Genomic DNA, 18,884 nt, shown 5'->3' with positions numbered 1-18,884 from the left:
GATCTGCTGTTCAGACCAAATTGCGACACCTAAACTGGGTATCCATAATATTCTGCCTTGTATAATAATTATAGTATTAACTCCAAATGTTATATTTAAGGACTATATTTATGGAATTGCAATAAATTGAAATTGAAATTAAGTGACGCTCTGCCCATTACAACGAAGTTCGTCACAAGATTCTTGATTGACCTCAAAACTTCCATCACAATCGCGCTGGACACTTCGAGATACAAGATGTTAAGTGTCATTAGCTTAGTATTTTAACTAGCAGTAATGTGTAAACATTACTGTGTTTCGGTCCCTTAAGGTACCGTAGCTGGTGAAATTACTGGGCAAATGAGACTTAAGATCTTGTCTCAAGGTGACGAGTGCATATATAGTGCTGCTCAGAATATTTGGGTTGTCAAGAATTCTGAGTGGCACTGCATTGTAATGGGCAAGGCGTATCAGTTCATGTTAACTGAACGTACTGATCGTCTCGTCCCTTATTTTCATAAAAAAAATAGGGGAAAGTTTGTTTCTTCGCATAATATGTATTTTTCATTATACATTTTGAATAAATAAGCAATTGAGCCTGTTTGTCTTCCATATTAAACAAAGTAAAATTAATAAATTAGTATTTTTACTGATTGGTAGATATATCGTTGTTTCTCTTTCATATTAAAATAAGCTATTTAAAGCTAAACAATTACAATAAAATGTTCAAATAAATTATATTCCTCAGTTGTGGGGTTATCATTGTTTGCTCAACTTTATTTTCGTAGCACGTAGAACGTAGCTACGTTGTGGTACTACGTGACAACGCTACGTCGTAGATATTTGGTTATATTGTACGCCATTAAACGTCTATTTTGGGGAAGCAAATATATTGTTAGCAAGCCACGTTTGCACCCAAATGAGTTTTAGGTGCCTTTGAGCTTGTCCATGACCTTCACGAAGGTTGTTGATAGAAAATGAAAGCAGATGAGCTCACGTCATGTCCGGATTGCAGGATTTCCAGTAGTATTAATTTTATTCCTTTATCAGAGGTGAGTGAAATTTCATTAACGTTCCTTATTTTGTGTAACCATAAAATATTGTTAAGAATAAAAGCAGTTTGCTAAGAACAGTAAGATGAATTAAGAATTATCATGGAATACAAAAATTAAATATAAAATTTCTGAGCCTTCAGTAATCGATACATTTATAAGAATTTAAGGAATGTAGGAATTTATCAACTAATAAATAGAATATCATTTTGTTAGGCATATATCTTATAACAAAAATATTTTAGCGGTACTACGTACATAATTATTAATGTCTATTACTAAATATTCCCTGATGAGAGATAAGGCATTTACTACTTGACGTTTGAGTATGTTTGTTGCATAACTTAACATATTATATTGTAATTGAAATGATTTGTACAACGATGAAAATGTAATTCTTGATTTAAAAGAGTGGCAATGATTTTCTTGCTACTTCTTCTCATTAGCTCAACCCTTTTCGAAGTAGCAGTAGATTCAATAAGAAAAAATATTTTTATTTGACATTCATAAGTGTCATTTATATATATATTTATGAATAAAGTGATTTTGATTTGATTTGATAAATAAATACTTAATGAAATGTCCATTGTGCCATCAAAACAATTTTGGTTGAAAACATGTGAGTGGCTTTGGCCCGTACATTTCATCGTTGAATCTAAATTATCTTTTTTTTGTTTATGACCAAAAGGAATGAAACAACTGGATTTGATAAAAACCGTTTCTGAAATGGAATGTGTACTTAATATTCAATATTCATAATTGTGTCTGCACGGTCGCTTCTGATTTTATTATTATTATTTTTGATACATGACTAGAGCATTATACATGGCTATATGACGTCAGTCTTAGTGTAATGATGTGGTGACCAAGCTCTTTTTATTTAAACCCTCTACAATTTACTACAATATAAGATTCGTATAAGAATATTACTACAACTAGTCACCTATTATGCCAAACATGCCAATTCATTCATTAGCGTATAAGGCTCGGTTTGAATGAGGAGGAAGAAAATCTCAGAAGCGGAAGAGAAATAGTGAAGAGAAGGGAGAATTTTATCATAATACTAGCTGACCCGGCAAACGTTGTTTTGCCATATAAAGTACAATTCACGCGATAGTTTTATAAGTAATAAAATATTGCCTGTACATCATTTTGTTCTGTTGTCAATAGGTTTTCGATTTTACACCTTGTGTTACAAAATAGCAATTTTATTACGGATCCCTAATTTTGAAAAAAAACATAGCCTATAGCCTTCCTCGATAAATGGACTACCCAACACTGAAAGAATCGTTCAAATCGGACCAGTAGTACCAGAGATTAGCGCGTTCAAACAAACAAACACTGCAGCTTTATATATTAGTATAGATTTATAATAATATCATTTATTTCCGGCTATATGTGGCCAATATAATGTTTGTAAAATCATATTCTACGGTTAGAAACACATTAGATACTTGTATAATGTCTTTTCATTAAATATAAAGATCATTAAATAGGCCATTTTTGTGGACTACGATTGTCGGCTTGTGCCGACAATGGCCAAAAAAAAGTGTATAGTATAAAAGTTAGTTTAAATATCATGGTAAGTGATGTTTTGTATTCTTTCGATATATTCTTTTAAATAATGTGTTAAATAAAGTGTAGTGAATAGTTTTAAAACAATATTGGAACTTTTACTTAAGCGGTCTCTAATGGACAAAATCTTTTTTCTAATTACTGCATAAAAATCATTTGCACTGTACAGTGTAAACATTAAGTCTATAAACATTCTAAATGCGTTGTTATATCGAACTGTTAAGATGTTCATAGACTTATAATCAACCCAGAGATTGTTTGAATAAAAAGACTGACAGTATGAGATAAACAGAATCTTTTTATGCTATCGGTCGCTGCATGTGGACAGGGCTTAACATAAATTCACAAGCCGTCGAATAGCACAGATGATATAATTGAAGTACAAACTGGAACCGTTTAATTAAGTTGGAAAACTCGTTATTTGTCGTGTCTAGAAGCAATAAAAGTTATGAAAAGGAATTAAAGCGGCGATTGCTTTGAAACGTTAAGTTATCGTTAATTGGCGTGACGGAACAATCTGTACAAATGAGTATTGCTGCCATGCTCCCAGTACTTATTACTGGACTTATGGTGAGAATTTTGTTTACACTTTACTTCCTACAAATATACAGGCGAAATTTATATTATAATCCGATTCTTACGCTGTTCAACGGCTGGCGAAAATGTATGATAAAACCAGTGGGAGGCTCCTTTGCACAGGATGCCGGCTAGATTATGGGTACCACAGGCACGCCTTTTTCTGCCGTGAAGCAGTAATGTGTAAGCATTACTGTGTTTCGGCCTGGAGGGCGCCGTAGCTAGTGAAATTACTCGGCAAATGAGACTTAACATCTTATGTCTCAAGGTGACGAGCGCAGTTGTAGTGCTGCTCAGAATTTTTGGGGTTTTTCAAGAATCCTGAGCGGCACTGCATTGTTATGAGCAGGGCGCATCAATTACCATCAGCTGACCGTCCTGCTCGTCTCGTACCTTATTTTCATAAAAAAAATGTATTTATAACGTGTTCTTTATTGATTTTTTCTTTGTATGGATAATGCAATAAACTTGTTGTGTCTAGTACTCGTCTAGGTAAATTAGTAAGTCTTTTTTGGATGATGTATATGCTTTTACAACATCATCCCAGAAAATGTTCAAAACTAATGTGTAACGAAATTCAAACGAATTATTGTTTTAAATGTTAAAAGAAAACACAGATTTTGAATGGAGTGACCGCCTTTAGGATTTTGATAATAAATTTTATTGAACGAAATTAAACTGAATTGCACTTATTAAATTTTTGTAAATAATTTTAAAATACACAAATTTCTTCGTTTAGAATTTGACATTCACTGGACAAAAAATAATAGGTAGAAACTAAATTTTACTAATTTATAATATAACATTGAGATACAAATAGTATAGCCAAAGATATTTTATTATATGCATCCTATATGCGAAGAATTTTCTCGCGGACCTAAATTATTCTATCAGTATTTGTGAATCATTATAAGTTTATTATTTTTAGTTTACCACAGTTAAAACAGAATCTTCATCAAGTTCGAACTCCGAGTCAAGTGAAGGTATTAATTATTTATTTCTTATTAACAAATTACATATTATAGAAAACAAAATTATTTTAGTTTCGAGTTTTACCGTGTCGGTCGTCGGAATACATATAATATTATTTAAATTTAATGTTTAATACTTAATTAATTTTAAAATAAAAAGGTAACAACTTAAAACTACATACAAATATTAATTATACTTAAAAAAAAAACAAAACAAAACAAAAGCATAAACATTTATGTGCTAAGAAATTATATGAACAACATTTACAAACTAAATAATTTACAAATACCCTCAATATTAACACTAAAAATATTAATACATTATATTTTAATATTGACATTGGCTTACAAAATGCAATAACTTATATGCAATAAAAAAATAAGAACATAATATCTTTGATTGCTTGCAATAAAACTTTTTATACCTACTGGTCTCTAAGACTCACGCAGAATTACTAAGATATTGTAATATTTGACGTTTTCAAAACTTTGGTTTTTAGCTATTTTGTTTCTCTAAATTTGATAGATTAATCTAATATATAAAGTTCTCGTGTCCCGGTGTTTGTTACCAAACTACTCCGAAACAGCTAAACCGATTTGTATTAAATTTTGTGTGCATATTTACGTAAAATTTTAAATTCTTATAGCATAGCTGTTATTGACATATTTGCTGATTCCTTAGCCAAATTCCGCAAGACCATTTGCATCATCATTGGTAATCTTTAATAATGTTATAATTGGAAAATTAATGTAACTGTGTTTAACTATGTAACTTACTCATTTATTAATTTAAAAAAAATGTTTAATTCGTAACTTATTCTATATAATACCTAAAATTAAATATTTCTGTGCATGCTGTGTTTATTTGTAAGTAATCTCTATATTTAGTTCCTAGTTTTTAGTTCTACTTTTTATATTTGTGTGTATTATTGTAAGTGATTGTAAATAAACCTAACAAATAAATATTATTTGGTAGGTCTTTGAATCGGCCAACATCTATTTTTCATACCCCTAAATATTTTTATTTTTATTTTATTATGATTTAGCATTGAAAAATACATACAATTTAAAATTTTCACATCTCTACGATTAACACAAATTTTTGTATAACGGTTTTTATATTATTTTGTTCTTCCATTCATAGATCCGCAATAGGGTTGCAAGATGACAATCGAATACAATAATTTTTGTAGTATGATAAATTTTATGTACGATATATTTGATAGGTCTGAGAATCGGTCTCATCTATTTTTTATACTCCAAAAATTTACTATATATTGTAATACAACGTTTGTTGGGTCAGCTAGTATCAGCTTTATATTTTGATGAGAGAAAAATAATTATGTTATAACATACCATTGATATGTCTGAATGTTCAGAATCTGTCTGTATTAAAAAACCCCGGTTCATTTCCCGATTATATTATTAGTTATTTCGTCAATGACTTCAAAAATTATCTATATATACGGCTTTACTCACGTTTTTGTCGGTGTGTGCAATGCAGACACAACAACTCCGACTAGTTTCGGAGTTGTTGTGTCTGCATTGTGAGAACATTCTGTGCACCAGTGGACACCAATAGTGATACAGTGTTAGTGGCGCCCCCCGCGCCCATGTACAGCCACGCACTACGAGCCCAAGTCCGCAGTAAGAGGTGGGACGTTATCGCGACCCCACCACATTCACCCTGATGAAGGACCTCCGAATGGTCCAAAACTAGTCGGTACGGACACCGACAAAAACGTGAGTAAAGCCGTATTAATAGATAATTTAATAATGACTCACGAAAGTTTTAATAATTTAATTGACTTCAAAAATGTTAATTCCTGATAAAATTCTTAAAATATGCGCCAGCTTATTTGATTCGGAATGATGTCGAGAGAAATATATCTCGGAGATGTTTTAACGCATAAAAAATGCTATAAATACTACAATATAAATATATTATGTGGTATACTAATTACTGTATTTTGGCACCAGTGCCTTCATACTATAACGGCGACCCAGAGAACTGCTTTCGGTGTTGAATTAAACTTATAAATAAGACAAAAGTTCCGAGAGTCATCACTTTCTCATTGGAAATTTCCTCCTTTTTTTTTGGAATGGGAGGACAAACGAGCGTACCTAGTGTTAAGTGATCACCGCCGCCCACATTCTCTTGCAACACCAGAGGAATCACAAGAGCGTTGCCGGCCCTTAAGGAAGGTATACGCGCATTTTTTCTTTTTTTAAAGATACCCATGTCGTATTGTCCCGGAAACACCGCACAAGGAAGTTCATTCGACAGCTTTGTAGTACGTGGAAGAAAGCTCCTTGAAAACCGCACAGTGGGGGACCGCCACACATCCAGATGGTGGGGATGATATCCTAACTTGTGGCGAGTCATTAAGTGCCTTTTCTCAAAATTTCTAAATTTTTAATAATTATTGAGTTTTTTTAAGGAAAACGGAATACAATCCGTATCTATCTCAATTTGTTAATCACAATTGCAATTTTTATTTACTTGTAATCATTCTGATAAATATAATATCCTCGAGAGACGTGATTGGTTATTTATAGAAAAATCTAAAAATCATATGATATTGCTTTTATTTTAGGGCATTTTCAAGATTTACCTAGTTTATGAGTTATTTGACTAGCCTAATTGAGCATTTTGACAGCTAACATCATAAAATGTTAAAATCATAATTATAATATGCCTTCATTAGTGGTATAAGCTTCATTAGTGGTATAAATATTCAACAGTAAAAAAAGGAATGTTTTAGAAGTATTATTTAAGTGATATGTTTTAAATGGGCGTTATTTAATAATATCATTTTTTTAGATATTATTTCTATGCTGGACAATCTTTCAATCGATTTTGACTCAGATGAACAAAGACAAGGTAATTAGTATAACTTTTATATTTTTATTACCTCACTCATTATACATCTGTTATAAATATTTCATACGTGAATTTTCTTTTAAAATTATTAAACGGTGATTGAGCATCTTACTGTGTAGCTTTAATTCAAGAACTATGTTTAAAATATTTTCCCTCAGGGAAAACGAAATCCAAAAGTAATACAAAAAATCAGAAATAATTTTTCGAGATTGAATTGAAGTACCTACATACATTTTGTCAAACTAAATGCGATGTATTCTATTTTATTTTCCTTTTTTTTAGAAATGAAGAAATACTACAAATGGTTACGTAAGTAAATATTGAAAACCATTTATAATATTTATTTCAAAAGATTCGAATTAATAAATATTTCAATTAATTAACAGACAAACACGAGGAGAAAAGTGCCGTAGAACTTGCTAGTAAGTTTTTTATTTATAAACTATTATCAAATTACATAAAATATCAAAAAAAGATGTTTACTGTGTACAAAAGGTCGTCGAGATACATAATATTCTTTAAATTTACTGTAAATAAGTGTAATACTTATTAAAAAATAAAAAGAAAACAACATAAAGCTACATACAAATATTAATAATGTAAAAAAAAAAACAAAAGCATAAACATTTAGGTGCTAAGATATATATAGTTAAATTCGTATTATCAATTGTATTAAGTTAGGATATAAGTATATATATTACACTTAATCTCATTTATTTTTCTGTTCTTAATAGAAGAAGAACTAAGCAATGAAGGTGAGTGGGTTTTTTTCTTTCTCTTCATTTCAGTATTTTTCAGATAAAGATATGTTTTTTTTTATGAAAAAAGGGACGAGACGAGCATGATGTTCAGCTGATGGAAATTGATACGCCCTGCCCATTACAATGTAGTGCCACTCAGGATTCTTGAAAAACCCAAAAATTCTGAGCAGCACAACAATTGCGTTCGTCACCTTGAGACATAAGATGTTAAGTCTCATTTGCCCAGTAATTTCACAAGCTACGGCGCCCTTCAGACCGAAACACAGTAATGTTTACTCATTACTGCTTCACGGCAGAAATAGGCGCCGTTGTGGTACCCATAACCTAGCCGGCATCCTGTGCAAAGGAGCCTCCCACTGGTAGATAATGGTTTTAATTACAAGTTTAAAATAATAAACATATTATAAGTAACACATGTATAAAAGTAGGTTACAATGTTTCAATTTACAAAAAAAATGTACAAAACTTGAACAAAAAGGAACACTATGGACTATAATAGGACAACTGGTTTCCAACCGGGGTCTTCTGCTTTCCGGATCACCCAATGTTGCGAAATTTACCTTTGTATTGTAATGTTAAAACTACATATTTTTAAATTTTAAATCGCGCCTGAAATCTCCTGTATACTAAATTTAATGAAAATCGTCAGAGCCGTTTCCAAGATTTAGATTATATATATATATATATACACATACAAGAATTGCTCGTTTAAAGATATAAGTTTAGCAGCTCGTCGGCGTATGATTGACATTTCATTTCTGCACAAAATTGTAAACAATATAACAGATTCTATAGACATACTAGCTACTGCCCCCAACACCGTCTACGTGGGTACTATAAGCAGTAAAAATGCTATAATAATAATAATAAATAATTTATTTTCAGGCATTACCCATAGATATACAAACAATATTAACTTAAATTAAATAACATAACATTGTGGAGTTTAATTTGATTTAAATTAAATTACAGTTAAAAATTTAAGATATTACGTTATTATCACAATTAAAAAGAAAATAATTAATAAAAATTTAATTCAGAACAAAATCCATAATAATTGTTAGTAAAATTATAACTAAACAGGCACATGAAGCCGAATAAATGCCTTTATAATTGGCGCATCATAATGACTAGATATGTCTGCGTATATATATTTATACATATAAATGCTATAGTTTAAAAAGTAGTCATAGTAATGTAAATATAGTTATAAGATTTGTTTTGTTTAAAATCAGATATGTTTAAATAATTTTTAAGCCCCTGGAAACCCCATTGCGGGTGAAATTTTGTAAAATCCGCTGACCTCTACTCGGCGAAGGGATCTCTCTACCAAATTTGAAATCTCTACGCCATCAGGATGCAGAGATATCGTGATGAGTTTTGACACAAAGGTCTCTTATGTAATATAGAGAAATATATACATATAGAATTCTACATTTCAATGAGTTAACAGAATACTCGAAATAAAACAAAAATAATCTATTTACCGCTTATGAAAACTAAAATTGGAAATAATACGCCTTCTTAAAGAATTGGTTTAATAATTTTGAGTGATGCTAATTTAGATCTCTTCAACTTCAATTTCCCGGATCTCAGGCGAAAAGATACTACGAGTATAACTTAATGTAATATGGTAGGATTTTCTTGTAAACATTTTTAGAATGTTAATGTCAGTTATAATTTTGTAAAAGGAAAATTTTTATTTGCTTGTTTTTCATTGATAAAACTAGTCTATGCCCATTAAAAGTATCTGTTGTGAAATGTTGTTAGCTCCTTTAATTAGTACATATATATACTCCTTTAATGTCACTCAATGTCGCACTTGTTATGATAATTGTTGTAATACGCTTTTAAATCTAAACAATTCTAAAACTATTATTCTCGGTGATTTTAATGTGCCTGGTATTACATGGTCGTGCGATAACATTTCCATTCCTCGTCTGTGCCCTAGTAAAGCCTACGATACCAAATCTTCGCTACTTATTGATCTACTGGAGGTGGGTGGCCTGTCGCAATATAATTATGTTCGCAATTCAAATAATCGTACTCTTAACCTTTTTATGACAGATCTGACAGACGTATCTTTATCTGAGAGTTCCCCATTATGTGTGCCCGACCGAAACCACCCAGCCATTGAGATCGATGTGTCTATTGAATCTAATATAAAAAATATACAAAACAAATCTATTATGGTGCCTAACTTTCGTAAATGTGACACAAAAAGTTGTATACTACAACTTAATAATAGCACATGGGACAGTATTTTAAGCCATAGTGATGTCAACTTGAGTGTTAAATATTTTTATGAAATACTTAACGACATAATAAAAAGAAACACAAAATATAAGCGAATAGGTCGATTGAACTATCCTATTTGGTTTTCAGAATCTTTGAAAGCCTGTATAGAAGAGAAAAATCGTATCCATAAAAAATATAAAAAAACCAATAATCCGAGGGACTTCGACGAGTTTCGGTTATTACGCTCTAGGTCCAAGGCTCTGATTAAGGCTTGTTATAACTCATTCCTTTTAAGTGTGGAAGAGTCGCTTAATAATTCAACCAAACTATTCTTTTCTTATATTAAAAGTAAAAGACTTGGACCGTCAATCCCCGAGACCATTAAGTTTGGTGACAAAATTGCAACTGGTGGTGAAGCCGCAGCCGAACTCTTCTCCGAGTATTTTTCATCAGTTTTTGAACCAGATAGGCACATGAACGATTCTTTATCAAGTCAGGCTACTATTAATTATCCTCTATTTTCAGTGCACATATCTAAAGAGGATATTTTAAAGAAACTCAATGCATTGGATCCTAACAAAGGAGCTGGGCCAGATGGCATTCCTCCCTACTTTATTAAGCATTGCTCAGAGGCTCTGATAGACCCTCTTTACTTGATTTTTAACAAATGGTTGGCTGGGTGAATTTTTCCAAACTGGTGTTTTTCCTCATACTTGGAAAGAAGCACACATCATACCAATACACAAATCGGGTGACCCTAGCGACTGTACTAATTATAGGCCTATAAGCATCTTATCCAGTTTTGCCAAAATATTGCCACTTTATCCCGCATATCACTCAGAAGCAACACGGTTTCTTAAAAGGAAGGTCAACCGCCAGTAACTTGATGGAGTATACGGACTTTATTTGTAGAGCTTTCAACGATCATGGTCTAGTTGACTCTATCTATACTGACTTCCAAAAGGCTTTTGATAGAGTAAATCATAGAATATTGGCCTGTAAATTGGAGACTATGGGTCTGCATGGTTGCCTCTTACGTTGGATAAAAGCTTATATATCCAATCGTAGTCAATTAGTAGCTCTAAAGGGATTCTATTCACGACGAGTCTCTATAATATCCGGCGTTCCTCAGGGATCCCATCTCGGCCCATTGATGTTTATTATATATATTAATGATCTGATCCCTAGGCTAAGAAATGTTTCCCTGCTTTATGCGGATGACCTTAAAATTTTTAGTCGAATTAAAACTGTTAGTGACTGTATTGATCTACAATTGGATCTTGATACTCTACTCGATTGGTGTAGTGCTAATAGTATGAGTTTGAGTATAAAAAAAATGCTCCATTATATCTTTCACTCGTATTAAAAACCCAATTTTGTTTGACTATAAAATTGATAATATACCACTTGAGCGAAAGTTTGTTTTACGGGATCTAGGTATTGCTTTTAACTCGAAACTAACTTTTAAATATCACTATGAAGAAATAGCCAAGAAATGTAATAAGCTATCAGGCTTCATATGCAGAGCTACTAAATAATTCAAGTCACCAAATAGTTTACTGTTACTCTATAAGTCGCTAATCCTGAGCCAAATCGAGTACGATAATACATATACTGATATGCTTGAGTCTATTCAAAGACGTCTTCTTCGCGTATTGACGATTAGGTTTGGTCTAAAAAGGGAGCTGACTACATATGAGGAAAGGCTATCTCACTTCAAGTTACTGAGCCTCGAGAGTCGTCGCAAATTGCATGGCCTAACGACTTTATACAAAATACTGGATGGCACAATTTCTACTTCCCTCTTGTCGAATATTCATCTAAGAGTTCCCAATCGGTCTTCAAGACATGAACATCCTTTTATCATTCCGTTCTGCAATAATAACGTGTCCTTCCATAACCCTATCTATAGAATTTGTCGTCAATACAATGCACTACTACTCGAAATCAGTGAAGTACCTGACATCCACAGTTCATCTGTTTGTAAATGGAAATCTAGTTTATATAAATTCCTTAATTATTTTAAACTTTTAAAAAAGCATCTTAATATAACTACCATAATTATTCACTTCTATTTGTCCAAATATATATTCTCTCTATCTTTTTCTTTTATAATACTACATTACCTCAAGTTAGTTTTAAAATCGCTATTACTGTTGTATTTCCATAGTTATTAATTTTGGCTAAACATGCTGAGTACACACCCTCGTGGAGTTGCAGCCTATCTTGTATTTAGCTGATAGTTTATTTTTTTTTATTATGTATTTGTTGTAATTCTGTTGTGTGTACCTATTAAATAAATAAAATAAAATAAAAATATACTGTAATACCATCTTTGTACTGCAAAAGAGGGCTATTCACGCTATTAATAACCTAGGTCCTAAAATTTAAGAAATACACGTCTTCACTATTGCCTCTCAATATATTCTTGATAATGTTATGTATGTTCATAGGCACACAAGTGAATTTGCTAGAAACTGTCATAACCATAATGTTATCACCAGGAACAAATATAAACTTATAATGCCTACTAATCGGCTAAGTTACGTTAGTAAGTCTTGTGGGGCGATGTATATGCTCCCAGAAAATATTCAAAACAAAATTTTTATGTTATTCAAAAGAATTGTTAAAAACATTTGTGTGGTAAAGGTTACTATAGCATAAATAACTTTTTTAATAGTAATGATAGATCGGGAATGGAGCGACCGCCCTTAACCTGTTTACATGTTTTTATAAAAAAAAAGAAACCCACTGAGTTTGTTGCGCCCGTTATTCTCAGTCTGAGGCATACCTTTTGAAATAGGTGATAGTTTTTGACTTTCAATAAGTGATTTTATTTCATATTTTGATTAAAAATATTTAAATTTGAAAAGATAATCTTAATAATGTTTAAATAAATATAATGAGTACCTGTTGTTTCAATAAATAAATGAATAAAAAGAAAGAAGCGCTTGTACCCATCACACAGGCAAGCAACGCTCCTGTAATTCCTCTGATTTTGAAAACGAGTATTGACGTGGATATGAGACGACAGTTTTAAACTTAGATAACTTTCTTCTTCCTCCTCCTAGACCTTTTTCCCACTTACTTGGGGTCGGCCTTCCTTATTCTTTTTTTCCATTCAGCATGATTTTCCGCCATCTTAGCTATTAAATGAGCTTCTTTCACGTCTTTTTGGACCGTCTGACCGGTGGTCTTCTACGCGTACGCTTGGTTATTGGCAAGTCTGGGGCAAGCTTCACCATATTATGTTCGTCTGGGCGCCTTTACTTATCACCGAACCACCTTTTTTTTAGTAAAATATGGGAGGAGACGAGCTGGACATTCAGCTGATGGTAATTGATGCGCCCTGCCCATTACAATGCAGTGCCGCTCAGGATTCTTGAAAACCCCAAAAACAGTAATTTCACTAGGTACGGCGTCCGTTGCACCCTTCAGACCGAAACACAGTAATTTTTATACATTACTGCTTCACGGCAGAAATAGGCGCCGTTGTGGTACCCAATCTAGCCGGCATCCTGTGCAAAGGAGCCTCCCTTAAGCTAATATTGATGTAATAACAACTTACACCCGCAAATGTATGTGATTTTAGCGTTACATTCTCTCCAACACCAAAGACATCACAAGAGCGTTTGACTTAAACAAAAAGTAAACTAAAACTTTTTTTTTTTAGAAAAGAATCAAGTCGAGTATTTTAAGAATATTCTTGATTTTGTGAAGAAGCAAGGAGGTATGTATTAAGAATAATTATTAAATTATAACTAGTTGGTTATTATTTGAATATTGAATAAATAACATAATATATTTATTTTCTATCATTTGAAAAGATCCGACTGTTTTTGATACATATTGACATTAAGTATCTTTTTATGTAAATTTTAGAATTTTCATTGGTTCCATGCGACAATAAGTGCGTACTAAATAATAATCAAATATAACATAACACATTATGAATGCATTAAACATATAAAATATTATTCGTTCGTGGCTCTATAGTATTTATTTTCCCTTGTGCCCAACATAATCTAACGTTAATAAAAATGCAAGAAACAAGAGCATATTTCCATGATGTATCACATCTCATCATGCTTATGTCTTTCATTTTATTATCTTGCTTATTTTCTTTGTGTTCACTAATAACATTATATTATGTTTTCAGGAAAGGCAGTATGAAATATCCGTTATGTTAGTTACTTTTGTTATATAGAAAACATGGCAAAAAATTTTTCAAATCAGCATTTTAGTTCGAACGAAAATTGGACTAGTAATAAAATGTAATAATTTTGCAATGCTGTTTTAGTATGATTTATAATAACTTTTCAGATTTTATGAAACAATGATAACTCATCGCGGAGGTTATTATCCTATATTATTTACTAGCCATTCAAACCCGTTGCAATTCAAAAAAATTGTAGCCATAAACCATTAAGGATAAATTTTGCATTGAATGGTGGTAGTTTCATGTCAATACGATCAGTGGTTTAGGCGTGATTGAGCCTCTAACAAAGACCATTTTCATTGTATATACAGGGTAGGCCACCCAAACCGGTCAGTACGGGGATTTCAGAATATATAAGAGATAGAAGAATATCTTCTTACGAAACATGATATCGATTTTAGGGATAACAAAAACTGCATTCATAGATTTTCAAAAAAAAACATACACGACTCGGGAATCGAACCCGGTCATTTTGGAAAAGTAAGGACATTTTTGTTTTATTGCCATATTGATAGTGTAGGTTGTAAGGAGTGATTGTTGCTATGAAACCTTGTGTCTAAAATAAAAAGAAATTACTTTATTTGATATTATTTCATGTAAGTTGTCGGTTTTACTCGTTAAGAAAAATGTGGGCAATAGCCAATCGCCATGTTGCCTGCGTATACCAGTAAAAAGATTTCAGTTTGCTGTTATTTGAAAATGGAACGTGAACTTCTGGATTACCAAATTTCAATCAAAAGAAAACGAATGACGGGAAATTTAACTCTCATTTGTTATTTAGATGATGTTATTAGATTTATTAGAAGCTTACTTTAAAATGACAGAAAATGCACACATGCACTAGATTGGTATCGTATGAAATATCCCTCACGGATTTCCGTTTCATAAAAAAATACCAACCATAGTAAAATTACCAACTCATCTTATATATAATCTCTATATACCATATCAATGTTATATAGAGATAATTATAAACGAAAATGTATGTTTGATTTTTACGATTACACACCTTAAATATTTAACCAATCAACATGAAATTTTGTACTCACGTTGACAGGGGTATTGAACAGAAGGAGATTTTATCTTGAAATTTCTAAGAGTAACTGGGGCAGCATGATACGATTTTCAGGTCAGTGCCATATAAATCGAATGATGGCGAAAGAAGAGAAAGGAAATTCATTTTCAAGATTTTCAGAATGGTGTAAAATCAATTGGGGATTTTGTGAGATCCAAGATGGTTGCCGTGTTAAATCCTTTTATATTTAATATTTATTATATAATTAGAATAATGGTTTTGGTATCATTTTAAAAATCCAAGATGGCTACGGTACAATAACATCATTTCAGCGATATGGGTATGGTCTCCATGGTTTTCGGGGTTGCAGAAAATGAATTTTGGATAATTTTTGAAATCCAAGATGACTACCGCACAATAACATATTAAACTGAAACTGAAACTATGATTTCTACGTGTCGTTCTGATAGTCGAGAATGAGAATGGGATCATTTCTTAAGGCCAGGTTGGTTGCTGCGTAAAATTATCACAACCACAGAATATACATCTATTCCAAGTTTAGTGGGGTGACTGATATCAAATTCAACATTATAATATTGATAATCTTTTAACTTCATATGCATCATATACACATTACACATATCTATGGTTTTGGATACCCTATGTCCGAGTGAATAAGTCCGTAACCTTTATAGGATAACTCTGACTGTCTGTCCACTTGTCAAAGTAAATCTAAGTCGTGGCGAATCATACCAGTGAGCCGTTGACTATTAATTTTTTTACTTTTTTGTTAGTTATTGGCTTATATTAATTAAAAATTTAAACAGTATTCATTGAGATGTTTTACACGCAATGTGTTTTATTTCTTTAGAGTTTCTTATAAGCAAATTTTTATTATTAAAAAAATATATATTTGTCAATATTTTTAAAGGAGCTTGAGGTAGTGAGAGTGTACTGATAAAATAGTAAAAGTAAAAACGATGGACTCGTGAAGATATGTGTATATCAAATAGTGCAATTTAAAGTTTGCTATTAATTTTTATGTAGGCGATAAATTTGCATGCAGAGTATGCACTCTGCATGCGAAAAACCATATATTTAAAGCGAATTGATTCTGAAAATTGACTCCAGTTTTACCTAGTAATTTCAAGTGATTATATTTGGTGCCAATTTTAACATTAAAATGGTCTTGATGATCAGATAGAAGGATGTCGAAGGGGCTCCTTTAAAATTTTGGTACAAATTCCTTTTGTACACCAGTGAGTTCCTTTTCACAGGATGCCAGCTAGATTATGGGTACCACAACGGCACCTATTTCTGCCGTGAAGCAGTTATATGTAAGCATTACTGTTTTTCTCGAAATTATGTTTCATTACATTACATTACATTCGTCATGAAATTATATTCGTGAAATTACTGGGCAAATGAGACTAACATCTTATGTCTCAGAGTGACGAGCGCAGTTGTTGTGCCGCTCAGAATTTCTGGGTTTTTCATAATCCTGAGCGGCAATGCATTGTAATGGGCAGGGCGTATCAATTTCCATCAGCTGAACGTCCTGCTCATCTCGTCCCTTATTTTCATAAAAAAAATTTTACTTGGAAATTTAATCTCAGATGTGAGTGACATCTCTTAAAAATATAACAAACTAATATTAAATAAATTAGTCTGGTTTTGCGTTTCATTAAACTGTCCAAATAATCATTTGATACAGAAAATAGTATTACATTACAAACAGCATCATAATTGATCACTGGCACTTATTGCTAGAATAGCTAGCCGAGAACAGTCCGACCTACATTCCTGATACCGAATCCATCTTCATTGTTGATCGTGTAAATCACGCTATACTCGCATTGTTCGACATTATTCGACGAGATTACTCCTGGAACCTATCTGTTGTATTAGATTTAAGTGTTATAATACTCGAAAACGAATAGCTTTTATTTGTCAAGGAGGATTCGGTTACGATTCTCTGTGTGATGATATATTGAATGAATTTAGATATATTTTTAATACCACCCCAATGTACATTGTTTATTAATTCTTTATTAATGTAATGTGCTCCGATTTCCTGGTTCTGTTCGAATGCTGGTTCAAATAATATACACTGAGAAAGCTATTTTTATGGAAAAAGGAGTACAAACGAGGGTACGGTACTTTAAAGAAGGTGTACGCGCTTTTTTTGAAGGTACCCATGGCGTATCGTCCTGGAAACACCGCACAAGGAAGCTCACTCCACAGTTTTGTAGTACGTGGATGAAAGCTCTATGAAAAGCGCACAGTGGAAGACTGCCACACATACTGATGGTGAAAATGATTTCCTAATTTGAAGCGTGTCGTGCGAAAGTGGGATTTGGCGGCAGGTATCTGGTGAAACAGCTCTTCAGTACACTGCCCGTGATAAATGCGGTAGAAGACACACAATGAATCGACGTCTCTACGCAGTGCCAAGTGATCCAGTCGTTCACAGAGCACTGGGTCCTCGACAATTCGACTCGATCTGCGTTGCACGTGGTCAAATGGATCGATCTGATACTGGGGTGTGCCAGACCAGATATGACAGCAATACAGCCGGACCTGCGCTTTGTAGAGCGCTAGAATGTGGGCCGGCTTAAAGTATTGCGGTGCTCTGTTTATGACGAAGCTGGGAGCTTCTTCGAAGCCAATTTGGCTTTGCCCTGCAGATGAACACGGAATTGGCAATCGCTCAAGATTTCAAGACCCAGTATTCCGATACTCAGCAAAGCTTTAAAGCGAGCTAAGAAATGTTGTCGAAGAGCGGTGATATCACAAATGGGTTATTTTAGTGGTAAACGCGCAAACTTGGGTCTTCTGGGGTTTAATTTGGACAAGTTTCAATTTACCCCATTCCGCGACTTATTGGAGGGGCTTATGAGAGAGATAACACACAGCCTTGGGGCACTTCAGCATTCACGGGCTTCGAGTTCGAGCAATAACCATAGACAACAAGAACTAATTTACGAGCTATGAAGTAACAAACCTTTATGACACTGTTGCGAGGATAGACTTTAGTTTATTATATTATAAAGAATGCTTCAAATTGCTTCAAACACATGAATTCGACTCTAAAATATCTACCAGTACGAATACTGGTAGATATTTTAGAGTCGAATTCAGTTTGATGAATCAAACTGTGACTTACAAGAAACCACAGAATACCTTAAATCTCTGAACTCTCTACCATTCCTCGACAAACGAAATTTAAACTCTTAAATCTAGTATTGTATCCAACACTGCTTATTTTTAACCGACTTCAAAAAAGGAGTAGGTTTTGAATTCATCGGTATGTTCTTTTTTTTGTTTGTTACCTCAAAACTTTCGACTGGGTGAACCAATTTTGATAATTCTTTTTATTTGAAAGCTGGCATAATCGTAACTAGAATTTAAATTTATTCGGCTCGAGTACGCACACTTGGGCGTAGTATTAGTTGCTGCACTTTGCGACTACGGCTGCGGTATCTAGTTAGAGCGCAGCGGAGACCAATTCTTAATCTAAGCTCAAAGTATATGAAAAGAAGAGGGAAAGTAAAATGTTGTATGGAACACCACCTTTACGGAACTTTTTCTTTAACTCTCTCTGTAATAATCGA

General features: G+C 32.8%; 1 protein-coding gene and 1 long non-coding RNA gene across 2 annotated transcripts in view; one reads left to right on the top strand and one right to left on the bottom strand.

Annotated features, from left to right (window-relative positions):
• Positions 1 to 18,884, bottom strand: part of LOC126969215 (dual specificity calcium/calmodulin-dependent 3',5'-cyclic nucleotide phosphodiesterase 1) — a 514,263-nt gene that overhangs the window by 105,650 nt on the left and 389,729 nt on the right. The window lies entirely within an intron of this gene.
• LOC126969284 (uncharacterized) lies at positions 4,057 to 14,325 on the top strand. Its single transcript, XR_007730363.1, has 7 exons — positions 4,057 to 4,165; positions 6,978 to 7,037; positions 7,320 to 7,346; positions 7,424 to 7,459; positions 7,772 to 7,792; positions 13,710 to 13,766; positions 14,196 to 14,325. It is a non-coding gene; the product is annotated as an uncharacterized LOC126969284 (long non-coding RNA).

Source organism: Leptidea sinapis, chromosome 17 (assembly GCF_905404315.1).
Source record: "Leptidea sinapis chromosome 17, ilLepSina1.1, whole genome shotgun sequence".
Classification (NCBI taxonomy): Eukaryota; Metazoa; Arthropoda; class Insecta; order Lepidoptera; family Pieridae; genus Leptidea; species Leptidea sinapis.
Note: the sequence above shows the minus strand (reverse complement) of the source record. Positions and strands in the feature narration are given on the sequence as shown.